This window comes from Gobio gobio (assembly GCF_949357685.1).
Source record: "Gobio gobio genome assembly, chromosome: 15".
NCBI lineage: Eukaryota > Metazoa > Chordata > Actinopteri > Cypriniformes > Gobionidae > Gobio > Gobio gobio.
In genome coordinates this window covers 42678785-42692632 of record NC_137108.1, presented here as the reverse complement: position 1 = coordinate 42692632, position 13848 = coordinate 42678785, and positions in this window count along the sequence as shown.

Here is a 13848-nt window from a genome sequence, read left to right as displayed (position 1 = left end):
ATGGAAAAATAGAAGGCGGCAGTTCCCAGATGCAGTGCGCGCAACCATAGTCATACTTAAAAGTTAAAATTCAGAAGAGCAGACGTGGATAAGTCTGAAAAAGTGTGACGACACGAAAGTGCACACAGAAAGCTGCCTCTCAGACACCAGACCACAAGTACTGAAGTTTAGTCTATTGAAAACTAAAATCTTATTATAGTCAATTAAAACTAGACTAAAACAATTCAGATACCTAAAATGTTATTGTCAAAAGACTGACTAAAACTAAATCCAAATTTGCTGTCAAAATTAACACTGGTATGAAGTATGATTGGTCAAATGATTTTTATAGATTTACCCGCCAAGTTGCCATAGCCTTGTGGATAGAGCGCTAACGCATAGGTAACGTTCGACAATGATGTTAGTTAGCATGCAAAAGCGTAGTAATAATGTTAACTGAAGTCCTTTCAGAAATATGTTTTTACGTAATCCTGTCAAATAAACACAATGTAGAAACCTTTTTTTGTATGATTTTGACTTTGATAAGAGCTTTGTAACTTTTAAGCAAGTATTTAAATAAGTTCAAGATATGCTAGCATGTCAGATGGAGCATGACTGGCTTAAACCACCATGATGGAACAGCGTGCATTCATACAACAATGCAACAATAATAAAATAATGCGTTTACTTTTACTTTTGATACTTAAGTACTTTTAAAAGCAAGTACTTCTGTACTTTTACTTAAGTAAAAATCTTTACAATTTTCACTTGTAATGGAGTAATATTTAACGAATAGTATTTTTACTTTTACTCAAGTAATGGAGTTGTGTACTTCGTCCACCTCTGTGCTGAAGCAAGCTCAGACAGACGTCAACAAACACTTTTTATTTTCTTCCCCCGCTCCCCAACAGGGGGCGGTATTTGACCATATCACTACAAATTTCATTGTAAATATTGTGCTAAGATTTTATATTTAAATATAATTCCTGGAGGAATGCAGTTTAGCATAATTCTGAATTGAATCTACTTTTATCAGTTTTGAAACTAAAGCAGTGTGTTAGCATTCGAAAAAATGTACTGCAAAAGTGTTAATGCATTTTGGAAAATGTGGTCATTGAATGCATTTTGTGTGAAAGCAATGAAAAACGATTCACAGTTTAGTCTAAATAGGCTTCTGTTTCGCTGAATGTGTGAAGACTTTTTTTGAAAATGTGGCTTCAGTATTGAACAATGCTTGTTAGCAATTGAAAAAAAAAAGTAAAAGAAAAAAAAAACATGAAATCAAAATGCACCATTCTTGTTTTTTTATATTGCAGTATTTATTATAAATTATTTTTCCATGCACATTATTACTATTATGATTATTTAAGTTAATGTGCCCTTGTAACCTTTTATAAAAAAAAATAACCCCCCTCCCCTTAATCTAGTAAAAAGGAAAAATCTGAAATTATTCTTCTGTACAGAATCTATAGGTGGGCATTTTATTAGCAAGTCGTAATGTCACTACATTGCATACTGAAGAGTATAGCCTAATACTCAACATTTTATATCTCTTGCTGACTGCAAATTGTGGTTTGTGATTAGAGGTCAGATGTTACTGTAAGAGTGGACTCCTGTAGATGGTTCAATCTACAGGGTTGCCATTAGACTAAAAAACGTTATCAGAAAGATGGAAGAAAACTGTACATTTCTTGTCTATTTCCACCCACTGCAACTCATACCAACGACGGAGATAAGCGCAGTTACAATAGCAAAATATGTGGGAGAGCGTTGCTATAATATGACTATATTGTATTGCAATAGGGAGCACTTCAAAGTCAATACTAAATCAAAACTAGTTAGCACAGTATTTGTAATAAAAAGGATTTAATGACAAAATCTGGTTATGGTTACACTTAAAATAGTTTCAAAATGGATGAATGAGATGATAAACTTATACCATTAATCGTACACAGCATGAATACAATGTTACCAGAGAGAGAGAGAAAGAGAGAGAGAGAGAGAGAGAAAGAGGAGAGAGAGTGGGGGAGAGAGAAGAAGAGAGCAAAGACAAGAAGCCCAGATGACTTCAAGAGCCAGAGCAAAAGAGAAGAGAGAGCCTAGTTTCCCATCTTCTTTTATCTATCCCTTGACCATGTGACCGAAACCAAATGTATTCTTTTAAACTGACCAATCAGATCAAACTCACACATAACATTCAAACTGACCAAACTTCCCCCACTGTCACACATAAAGGTGTGGCACCCCCTGCGGCCTACAGGCCTGCCTTTTGTCCTTCTGTTAAGCAAATGTGTAGACAACAGTAAAGCAAATTTCTTTGTTGGATTTCAAATATCAAATATCAAATATCTTTGATTATTTTCAATCCTTTCAGTCCCCCCTTGGCACATTTGGCCACATTCATAAAATGTCCAGAGGTGACACAGTCAACAAAGACATGCTTTCCGTTGTGTAGATGTCATCTTCAGACTTGTCGTCCAGGCATGTTGGAAAAACAGTCTGTCAGTCCTTACAGCCCTGCTTGAGAACTTCATCAAATGGTGTGGTGCAATCTCTTTGATCACTGATATGCAAAACGTCCATTGAATACCTCACACCTCAAGAACAGTCACTGAAGATGAGAACAAACGCTTGTCTCTCTTTCTGAGGCAGAACACAGGAGGTGAATTCGAGCAGCAGGAATCTGTAACAAATAGCCCAACAAACAGCAAAATAGCATACACTTTTGTCATTTGTCATTTGGTCATTGGCATTTGTCATTGGTCAGAAGTTTGATATGGTCAGATTAAAATATTCTCTGGCAATAAGCCTTTAAATCGATGTACTTAATAAAGTGGTCAAGGTTTAGAATAAAAAGAAGATCTCACAAGCTCTTACATTATTTCTAGAAACCTTTAAATAATCTGCATCATAACAAAACAACAATCACATTGTTGGGTTTACACCCCTCTTTCATTAAGAGTATCAGCAAAATATTGTGTAACCAAATACAGAAATTCAATTGAATTAATGTCCAAAACCATTGTTACATTGTTACATTGACAAAATACAAAGTCTCAGAACTCAAAATCAACAAAATTCAAAATCAAATGCATTTTTACAATACACTGATAAAATATTTTTCACTAGGTAAGGATGAGAAATACCCTTTTGATATTTAACTTGATGAGACAAATAATACCTGATTTAGTAAATCAAAAGAAAGAAACAAAACAAACAATAACTTGAAGAAATTCACAGTAGTAATACAGTCTAGATGTTAAGACACTTTGTGAGGCAGATGGAGATTTGACTTTGTGTGAAAATCAAATTTATGTGATTGAATTTAGCTGTGGCTATGTGTAAATCATGTCCAAACACTGGTGAGGAGGGTTAACAATTGTGATGCAAATTTAGCCCTGTTGTAAAGCAGGCAGCCAGTATGTGAATTTGAGTATGAGATGTGACCTGGCTCAAAATTCCTCTCACACCAATGTTTTTGTTAAGGAGCATGATAAAATGCAAAGTTTGGAGTTCTTGAATCCTGCGCTGTGATGAAAACATTCTCATGGTTAATGCAATTGTAATTCACACTGTAGCCACATGGCAATTATATGCTCCTGTACTTGGTTTAACTGCAGCTATATCAGGAATAGCAGAGTTTCCAATTCGGAGACTAACAAATTCAACATAGACACACATGCAACTTGAAATTGCTGTACAATTCCAGTATTAAAGTTATTCCAATTTACACAAGATACATGGCCTAGAATGCACAGCATCTACAGCCTTTATCCTAAGTGTTTCATCACTTACAGTAAAGCAATCATGTGTTTTAAAGAATAAACTTGACTAGTCTATGTGTATCTTGTAACACAAACAACCATACTGTGTAATCAATGCGCACAATGTGTTATACAATTACAAATTCGAAAATACAAACAGGATCATTGCAATCTGAATGTCTCACTATTAAACTCCTTGCTAAGAGGCTGCTAACCCGCTCGCAAGTGAAGTTAATAGCTGAAGGCCTTGCATGAACACTGCAGTTAGCTCACTGAGAGTCTTACCTGCAAATGAGCGCTGATCTTTTCCCTTAGAAAGTAATTTCCTATTTTTCAGAAAATACGGAGGAGGCCGACCTCGACCCAGTGACCAGCATTTCAAATCGCCATGCCCTATTTTCTGACAAGATCTGCAAAACCTGTTCTTTTGGTCATGGGGTTGCTTGCTAGGTTCTCCTGGAGTATGAGGATAATGACCTTCTAATGCTTGCAAACCATGCGTTCTGGTACACGACACTGCGCTATTCCGTTGCTGCACCCGCTTAAGAACTGAAATAGGCACACTTTCTTGGGCATTTTCTGAACTAAACGTTTCAGATTCATTAGAGCAAGTCACCTCATCTATGAAGTGAACATGCTTTTTAATCCCATCGCTGTTAAGCATTATGGGAGACATGCGCTTTTTAGCATTTAGCTTAGCCTTGAGATCTGCAATGGTTTCTTTGTGCTTTTTACACTTTTCAGTCAGGGCTAACTGCTCAGCTAGTAAGTTATCTAGCTGCGTTTGAAGATCTTGAATCTTTGCCTCAGACTTTTCTGCTTCTTCATTTTTAGAATCCACTTCTTTACATTTCGCATCTATACTTGAAAATAGATGTGTTGTCACATCACGTAGCCTTTTACAACTTATGAAGTTTAAAGCCTCAATTATTTCACCATGTTTTGATTTCTTTTGATGTCTGCCATTTAATTCCCAATATCTGAACATTTCATCATCTGAACTTTTAATTCCAATATACTCTTTCTTGAGTTTGGACAAGGTAGGCTCAACTTTTTCACTCCATAAAGCAAACAATATGTCACTAGAAATTTTCCCTTCCATCCCGAGGAGATTATCTGAATATTCACTGATTGTACAGAAATGGGACTATTGAAGCTATTTAAAACCTTCTAAATTCTGTATCATGCAATTCCTTCAACCATTAAACAATGAAAACAGACTTACCCAAAGAAGGTCAGCTTTAATCCATTCACAAGATCAACTGTGAAAAAATGTCCTCATTCTTACACAGATCAAAGTAAATTTCAGAAAATTCACTGCAAGGGATCCCGGGTTTCGGCACCATCTGTAAGAGTGGACTCCTGTAGATGGTTCAATCTACAGGGTTGCCATTAGACTAAAAAACGTTATCAGAAAGATGGAAGAAAACTGTACATTTCTTGTCTATTTCCACCCACTGCAACTCATACCAACGACGGAGATAAGCGCAGTTACAATAGCAAAATATGTGGGAGAGCGTTGCTATAATATGACTATATTGTATTGCAATAGGGAGCACTTCAAAGTCAATACTAAATCAAAACTAGTTAGCACAGTATTTGTAATAAAAAGGATTTAATGACAAAATCTGGTTATGGTTACACTTAAAATAGTTTCAAAATGGATGAATGAGATGATAAACTTATACCATTAATCGTACACAGCATGAATACAATGTTACCTGAGAGAGAGAGAAAGAGAGAGAGAGAGAGAGAGAGAGAGAAAGAGGAGAGAGAGTGGGGGAGAGAGAAGAAGAGAGCAAAGACAAGAAGCCCAGATGACTTCAAGAGCCAGAGCAAAAGAGAAGAGAGAGCCTAGTTTCCCATCTTCTTTTATCTATCCCTTGACCATGTGACCGAAACCAAATGTATTCTTTTAAACTGACCAATCAGATCAAACTCACACATAACATTCAAACTGACCAAACTTCCCCCACTGTCACACATAAAGGTGTGGCACCCCCTGCGGCCTACAGGCCTGCCTTTTGTCCTTCTGTTAAGCAAATGTGTAGACAACAGTAAAGCAAATTTCTTTGTTGGATTTCAAATATCAAATATCAAATATCTTTGATTATTTTCAATCCTTTCATTACAGACATGTGCTTTTGCATGAGGCATATAGAGACTTATTTAACATCACAACTTTCAGTGCCAACATCTCCAAAGACCAACACATATCATAGACAAACTGCAGAATAGCACTCTTAAAGGGATAGTTCACCCACAAATTAAAATTTTGTCAATAGTTATGTTCCAAACCTGAGAGGCTTTAGTTCTTCTTCTTCTTTCTGTCCCTCCGTTGACAGTTACGCAACTACCACTTTGACACTTCAAAAACTTCATTAAGAGATCGTAAAACGAATCCATGAATTGTATTGAGCGGTTTAGTGCAAATTTTCTGAAGAGACTTGATATGATAAACAGATTGAATTTAGGCTTTTATTCATATGGATTAGTTTTCCCATTTTTATTTTTGGATGAACTCTTTAACCATGCCAGTCTTAGCAGAGACTTCATAATAGTCAGATTATACCACACTGTAAAAAAGGATTTGAGGCTTTTGCTACCTCAACTAATTTTCATAAGTCAGTTCAACTAAAATGTTGAGTATACTTAAAATATTAAGTTTAGCAGTGCCCAACTACTCCGTTTAATCAGAGTAGTTCATGCAACATAGATTTCTAAGTTGTTTGAGCGGCCCCTGCATAAATATGTCGGGAAACCCCGCCGATCTCTCCTATGAGCCCTTCACAGCACGCGCCAGAAACTGCCATTTTGAATCAAGAGTTGCTGAGGTAAGAGCTTCTAACTTTCTTATTTTATGAAAAGGCTTGTTAAACTGAGTGTAAACTAGATAAATATTACACAGGGTTGTTGGTGGCCACAATAAATATATTTTTGTCTGCATGTCACAGTGTTTTACACATGACCACGGATGTATAACTCGTTCTACGAATTCGTTCCTCGTTATAATTAAATTGTGTCAACAAAATAACAAATTAAGAATTAATTCACTTAACTTATTATATTCTCATTTTATTAAATTGTGGCTGCATTGTAATTCGTTCCCTCATTTATAATTAAAAACGAGTTAACAAACAATGCGGCCACTATTTTCCTAAAAGGAGGGAATTCATTTTTAATTTGTGACCACAATTGAATCACGGGGCTTACTCCTGTAAGTGAATAAATGCATAGATCCACTTTTAACATGAATTCCGTAGTGGTCTAGTGGTATTGTGGTAGTGCTTATAGTGTCAAAGGTTGAAGATCCTAATCCGCCCTCAAATTTTTTTTCTTCATTAAAATCAAAGATGTTCAATGAATGTATATTAAGAGCATGGACACGTTTGTGGGCATTTTGTTTAGTGATTTCACCGGAAAGAATAGAGTCCCCATCATGGCTTTAAGTGATATATTTAAGTGCTTTGTCTGTGTGAAGGCTGCACGAGACAAGAGAACGAAAACCCCGCCTGCTTTGATTTGATTGGCCATCTCAGTCATTTTTGATATCGACGAGCGCCGAGGCAGAACACACAGAACGCGTTTTTGCAGCGAGAGCCTTTTTTGAATAGATGTCGGTTTGAAGAGAGCGTTATGCGCGCTGCTTTTGCGCGCCTAGAGCTTCGCGCTAGAAGGAGCGCTCTGAGTGCTGAAGTTCCAATGAAATGAATGGAAAGGCGGGTCTTGCGTTGTGGTGACCATTACCTTGATTAGACTGACAGGACAGCGGTTGCCTAGAGACATTAAGGCTGCCTCAATCAGCTCCCTAGTTCAGTAGTCAGGGCACTGATCAGGGATCAGCCCATTGACTTATGTCCTGATCAGTGCCCTGACTACTGAACCAGGGCACACTGAGCACACTGCTATTTTCTAAAGGAAAAAAAAAACAAGTCAACCAAAAAAGGCAGTGCAGTGGGGAAATTCTAAAACGCGAATAATGAAGCATACTATGTGCAAAAAATCAGATGAGCCCGGAATATGAACACAACACATTCAATTACACATTAAGCGTTTTTTTATGATGGGTTTCTATGGGAGGAAAACGCTTAACGTGTAATTAAATGCGCTGCGTTCATATTCCGGTCTATTCCGATTTTTTGAACATAGTATACTTCATTATTATTATATTTCCTGAGTTTGGTCTTTTTAATAACACTGTACATTAAGCCACGTTAAGCGTTTTTCACGTTAAACGTTTTAGAATGTCCCGTGCAGGGCGCCTCTTTCAAACCTGAAAAACAAGTTCTGTGTGAACGGACCTTAATTAAAAATGTTACTTTTAAACGTTACCACTTAATTTACAAAATCTTAATCTCCAACACATGATCACATGCATCTAACATAATAATGTTACATTTACATTTATGCATTTGGCAGGCGCATTTTATCCAAAGCGACTTGCATTGCATTCAAGGTACACATTAATGTTTTGTATGTTGAACTGTTTTATAAATCAATATTACACATTTCTACAATATTACACCTCCAGCTGTAATGTACAAACTCAAAAGTATGGAGATGTCAGACTGACTTTGATTTTCTTTTTCTTCAGAGTTGGTGGCTGTACTGAGTACTACGGAGCAACCTGTCTTGTAAGTCACATGAACTGGATCTGCAAGTTCTGCACATTTTCTTCTGCCAATCAACGCAGCATTTATATTACTTAAATGAGGATCCCAACAGTTTCATCCGTGTCTGTGAGGTGCGTGAATTGATTGAGTTTATGACATTGTTAACTGTTGTCACAGTAAAAAAAAAAACATTTATCAAAGGGTTAGTTCACCCAAAAATTTTAATTCTATTATTAATGACTTACCCTCATATCATTCCACACCCGTAAGACCTCTGTTTATCTTCAGAACACAAATAAAGATATTTGAGTTGAAATTTGATGGCTCAGTGAGGCCTCCATTGGCACAATGTAATTTGCAATCTCAAGACCCATTAAAGCTAGTAAAGATGTTACAAAGTCCATCTCACTACAGTGGTTCTACAATAACTTTCATCATGAAGCTTCGAAGGATTCATAACGCATCGAAGCTTCATGATGTAGTGTTTTGAAATCGATCATCACTATACAATTCGTTATTTAGGGGGTTGTTTTGCGCACAGAAACTAATTCTCATCGCTTCATAAAGTTATTGTAGAACCACTGTAGTGAGATGGACTTTGTAACGACGTCTTTAGTACCTTTTATGGGTCTTGAGCGTGTAATGTACATTGTGCCAATGGAGGCCTTTCTGAGCCATCGGATTTACACTAAAATATCTTCATTTGTGTTCAGAAGATGAACTTCTGGAAGTACAAACTGGTTCTAAGAAGATGTCTTACGGGTGTCGAACGACATGAGGGTAAGTCATTAATGACAGAATTTTCATTTTTGGGTGAACTAACCCTTTAAAGGTTTTAGTAAATTTGCTATTAACTTACTCAGCTACAGGTCATCAAAGAAGTAGGTATTTTTTGAACAGTGGTCCTAGGTGATACCAGCTACCGTCACTTCAGAGTAAAAAAAAAAACGCATACAGATAAAACAAAACTAATACCTAATATGACAGTAGCCATTGTTTTGAATGAAATGAATCACCAAGGACCATGATTTCAAATAAAAATCTTTACTGTTTGTAAACCTGTAAGACCTTCGCTCATCTTCAGAACACAAATTAAGATATTTTGATAAAATCGGAATAAGAAATTACTGAAAGTTTTGTTTTTTTTGCCCACAAAGTATTCTCGTCACTTCATAACATTAAAGGATTAGTTGACTTTTAAATAAACTTTTGCTGATAATTTACTCACCCCCATGTCATAATTTAATTACTAAATACTTCATTATGTTCTTTAGACTACAGGTTCCGAACAAGAGGCAATAAAAGAAGTTGATGTTGGTCTTCTCATCTTCTCGACTAAGGAAGGCAGAAGCAGCCAAGCACTACTGGCAAAGGAGATAGTCGATATTGCAGTTGTGCTGGAAGGGAGCATCGTCATACGTGATCTAGGAGATGTGTCAGATGCCTTTTCTACTCTCGTTGGTCTTTTGTACTGCCTTAATATAGACTATCCCAAGGGACTAAGGTACACATTTGAGATGGTCCAGAAAGTTTTCATGGGCGTCGGCAGTGGCAGCTGTTCTGCAAAGATTCATGGACTCCGCAACAAGCTGCTTCAAAGCAAAGTGTAGGGCAAGTTACAGAAAAAAAAAGTTTAATTGCAGATGTTCTAAAAATGTTAGTAGAATGACACTGTTTTGTTAATCTGCAATTTAACTAAAGCACTTAAGGCAGTAAGCTGTTCTATATTTCTATTTTTATATTTCTAAAATCTTCTGAAATTTTATATTTCTATATTTACAATTCTTTTATCTACTATAACTAGTTTGCATATTGCATATTTTTTAAGATAAATGTAAATGTACATGTTATGTAATATCAATTTCCAGCTGCTTACTGTTATCAAAACATTTCAATTTAACTACATCTCTTTTAAAGGGATAGTTCACCCAAAAATGAAAATGAGGTTTTTCTGCTTACCCCCAGGCCATCCAAGATGTAGGTGTGTTTGTTTCTTCAGTAGAACACAAATGAAGATTTTTTTTTTAACACCAACCGTTGCAGTATCCAGTTGTATAATGCATGTCACTGGGGCCTGTTTAGAGTATGACAACTATGAGAGTAAAACACATAGACATACGAATCCATATTAAACCCTGCGACTTGTGACGACACATGTCTTAAGACACAAAACACCGAGCAGTATTTATGCTATTATTTTACCTCTGATGAGATGAATGTCTGGTCTGGTCTGAAGAGCACCATTACTTCCAGTGAATAAGGTCAAAATACTGCGTGATCATAGATATATATATACATAGATTCTTCATTCGACCGCTCCACGCAGGCACTAATGAGGAATCTATATATATATATATATATATATATATATATATATATATATATATATATCTATGATCACGGCAGTATTTTGACCTTATTCGCTGGAAGTAATGGCGGTCTGGAGACCTGATGACATTCGTCTGGTCAGAGGTAAAATAATAACAAATACCGTTCGGTTTCTCACAGGAACCGATGGTTTCGTGTCTTAAGATATCAATGTGTCATCACGAGTCGCAGGGTTTAATATGGATTCGTATGTCTATGTGTTTTTTACTCTCATAGCTCTTATACTCTACTGACACCATTGACATGCATTATACAACTGGATACTGCAACGGTTGGAGTTAAAAATCTTAATTTGTGTTCTCCTATAGAAACAAAGACACCTACGTCTTGAATGGCCTTGGGGTAAGCAGAAAAAAAACCCCATCACATTTTCATTTTTGGGTGAACTATCCCTTTAAGGCAGTAAGCTGTTCTACGTTAAGGAAGATTTTTTTATTTCTATATTTACAGTTCTTTTGTATACTGAAGCTCATTTGCATACTTTTTTTAGGTAAATGTTCATGTAACGTTATGAAATGGCAATTTTCAGCAGTTAAAAAAAAATGCAATTTAACTACAGCACTTTAGGCTTTTATATTTCACAACAAGAGAAATGTGAATATGAAATGTAATTTTGTAGCTATTTTGTCGATTTTTAAATGAAAATAAAAAAGTAAAATAGCATTCTGCTATTATTCTGCAAAGTCTTCTATGTCAATGAATCATTTTTATGTAGTAGTATTAGAAAACAGAAACTTGAGTTGTGTGGGCAAATTACGCAGTTCAGTCTGTTGCATGAACTTAACATTCCAACTACAACTAACTATTCTTGAAAAAGTAACCTGGCTGCCTTAAAAAAATGAGTTGATTCAACAAAATGCGTAGTTAAGCCAATTTTTACATTGTTGGCACAACTATTAATTATAAATTGACTCAACAAGATACTTAGTTTAAACAACTTAAGATGGCAGAAAAAGTTTGTTGGTGTAACTCATTGTATGTTGCCTCAACTGGGATTTAAGTTTATTGAACTTTTAATGTCTTGTTAACTAATAACTAATATTAACTAATAAACTTTTTCTTTAAACTTTTAAATTAAAGTTGCTCAGACTATTTTGTCAGCTTCATCTTTTTTATCCCAACGATTAATTTTATGTTTAAGGAACTCCAATAAATGTGCAAACAACTTAAGTTTCTTAGCTAGCTTAACACAAAATTTCAAGGCAGCCAGGTTACAAATTATTTTAAGTTGAATGAGCTTGTTCGTTTTTACAGTGCAATAGGTGTCCTTAAATATATCCAATTGAAGAAACATTATAAATATTTTTTTATTTGGTATAGGCTAACTTTTGTTTTGAATCTATGGAATGACTGAGTCGGTATATTCAATCCACCTGGCTAATGTTTTCACTTAAATAAAACATGCATGCAGAAAAATTATATCAGGACACCAACAACTGATGGCATGCACTGTGTTGTGAGAACTTACAAAATAAATATTTCTAATGTAGTTTTGGTCATAGCCTGTTAACTGTCAGCCTAACTGTCGCCACTAAACCTACCTTTAATGATGCTATAAGCTCCACCCCAACCCCGGTCTGAGACTGCTACTGACCTCACATTGCTGTGACGTATGGATCTGCAGTTCTGCAGTTGGTTATTATTGTGCCACTCCCCTACATCTCACCTCTGCTGCTGCCATTAATCGGCAAAGTATATGAGTGTCTGAACCAGAGTACAGCAGTACAAATGTCTCTGCAGAGCACAAGGCAAAGGAAATTACAATCAAAATCAAATATCTGAAAAATGGATCCCCGCAATCAGCCCACAGGTGCCCGTAGTTCATCTGAGAGATCAGGAATGCTGCAGCCTACTCCACCACCACCACCAGCAGCATGCCAGGACTATCCGGTTGGATACCTTCCCTCTTTTCCAAAACAGCCAGTCCCCCAGGGCCCCTTTGCCCAAGGGCCATATCCAGGGCAATCCGTGGTAACCATGCAGCCTGCATTTTTTGTGACCGCCGCTCCGCTGGCCAATCCAGAGCCAGAATACCTGTGCTATTCCATCTTTACCCTGCTGTGCTGCTGCTTTCCTCTGGGCATCGCTGCACTGGTTTTCTCCTCCTCTGTAAGTATTAGTCCATGGACTTTACTTTTATTTATTAACTATTTCTTTAATCACAATTAACCCTCAAGCGTCCTTCGTATAGCAGCCCTTAATTGGATCTGGATCATTGCAGTAACACACAAGCATGTATATATTTAAGAAAAATATATTGTATTTATATATAAAGTATTTATATTTATATATAATATAATGTATATACAGTATATACATGCAAATATTTCTTAAATATATACATGAATGTGTGTGTATTTATATATACATAATAATTATACAGAGTACACACAAATATATTATGTAAACACAAACTTTTATTTTGGATGTGATTAATACAGATATTAATAATGCATATTATTATATGTGTATTAATAATTATATGTAAATCATTGATATCAAACTAATAAAAACTAACATGAACAAACTATGAATATTGTTAATATTCAGATATTAATATATATATATATATATATATATATATATATATATATATATATATATATATATATATATATATATATATATATATATATATATATATATATATATATATATTAATACTTCTGTGTAAATCATTGATATCAATGCAGGACTTTTTGAGAATGTTTTTCTAGTACCCACTCATCGAAAATGTTTCCTATGTGGTTGATGTGGAAACTTGCTTCATCTTTTTTTTTTTTTTTTTAAGCACAAAAAAAAAGAAGTAATATTGTGTGCTTGACATACAACACTTAAACAGTAAATATTTCTCTATCACGTTGAGTTAACTTAAATCATTTCATAACTTAAAAAAGAGATGCAGTCTACAACAAAACAGGTGAGGTCACTGGTCACACATTTGAAACAATACAAGGTAGTTATGTTGCACATTCTTGCAACATAATTGCCATGCTCTGCTGATAAAGTAGGCCAGTGTATATATACGTGTGGTCTTTGGTCAAGGTTTTTGTCTTCCTGTAAATTACTTTTTTTATAAGTTTTCTAAAAATTAAATTTTTACT